This window comes from Penaeus monodon, chromosome 28 (assembly GCF_015228065.2).
Source record: "Penaeus monodon isolate SGIC_2016 chromosome 28, NSTDA_Pmon_1, whole genome shotgun sequence".
Lineage (NCBI taxonomy): Eukaryota > Metazoa > Arthropoda > Malacostraca > Decapoda > Penaeidae > Penaeus > Penaeus monodon.
Window position 1 is genome coordinate 1,382,195 of NC_051413.1, and position 1,512 is coordinate 1,383,706.

At 30.0% G+C, this 1,512-nt stretch overlaps 1 protein-coding gene across 1 annotated transcript in view; it reads right to left on the reverse strand.

Moving 5' to 3' along the window:
• Positions 1 to 1,141: 1,141 nt before the first annotated feature.
• The window catches only part of LOC119591267 (rho-related BTB domain-containing protein 1-like), a gene marked incomplete in the record, with an annotated part of 74,215 nt that continues 73,844 nt past the window's right edge, over positions 1,142 to 1,512 (reverse strand). Inside the window, 1 exon segment of the mRNA XM_037939984.1 lies at positions 1,142 to 1,484.

Consider the following 1,512-nt stretch of genomic DNA (forward strand, 5'->3'; position numbering starts at 1 on the left):
TAAAAAGCTTGCTGTAAAGCTTTTATATCTACCAAACCTTCTTAAATCAGACATGGATTATGGAGTATGGAATCATACATCAAATATATTCCTATGATGAGCACTGTGCTAGATGTGCACTTGACAACATGTGGGACACAGTAAAAATTACAACTACTGTCTGAATTAACATGAATGGAAGTAAAAGTCATGACTTAAAAAGGCTTGGAACTATAAGATAAACAAGAACAGCTTTATCTATTCTAATCCTAAAACAGAAAAAGAAATGGTCCAGGCATTATCACAATTTGCTGTGGGTGTGGAAAACAAGGGAAACTTACTCAGTGTGATATATAAAACTCCTTGAACACCACACTAATTAAGAACCATAGGTTTTTCCTTCTCTTTTGTTTCTTTCAGTTGGCATGAGTTAAAAACATTCCCCTTAAAGTCAAAGGATTTTAATTCCCTAAATGTAAGATGATAATAATGAATATCACTCATTACAAAAAAATTGTTAAAAAGATGGTAACAACTTCAAAAGTTGTTAAATTTGAGTTTTGACTTTTCTAATAGCAATTAATTTGTTTACAGTAATATGTACATTCCTATATCATTTCACTTAGTTCTGTTTTCATCTTTAACAAATATAATACTTTCTAATAATTTTAAACTTTAGTCCTCTTTTATTCTGTGATTTTTATTAGCATCCAAAATACTAATAGTGCATAGACTAATAGTCACTGATAACCTGAGGTATAGTTGACAATGCATTCATTATAATATTTTTGAGACAAATGGCTTTACCGATCAAAAATTCACAAAATGATCCTGGGCAATTTTATGTTTGTATATTTTATACAAAAAATACAACAACAAACAAATACGACCTTTATAAAAATGTGCCTTTTCTAAGCTTGAAAAAGATCTGATACCAAATTCCTTTTATGAAACTACAACCAAAAGCAATCTATACTTATTGAAACAAAACCAATAGAGTTGCCTCACATTTTCCAAATTTACATCAACATCAGTTACTCCTTACAGTGTCAAAACCTAACAATATCTCTAATATCCATCTTTTTCTGAATTCAGAAATCAAGAAAAAAAAAAAAAATCTGTCTTTGGGCCCTTTGGGTTATTAGTAATGTATTTGTAAAAAACAAAACAGTACTTGATATATGATGTGCCATATTCAGTTAATATTACTAAGACAACAATGCATTATGAAAAAATGATAATGATTAAATGACAAATCTTTTACCTTTGGTGATGAATCACTTGTACTTTGGGGTTTGGTTTACACAGAAATGCCTATCATGGCTATTAATTGTGTCTAATACTTAAAGTTAAATGACTCATGTGATTAGTAATGATCTGATAATCACTGTGTTAACATACAAACTATGGTTTATTGTCATAATAAAAAGCCGTGCCTCCAATACACACTGGAGTACAAAAATTCAATCATAGAAAAAAAATACACATAGCATTGGCCAAATGCAGCCCTCCCCAGTACAGAAGCCATTTTGT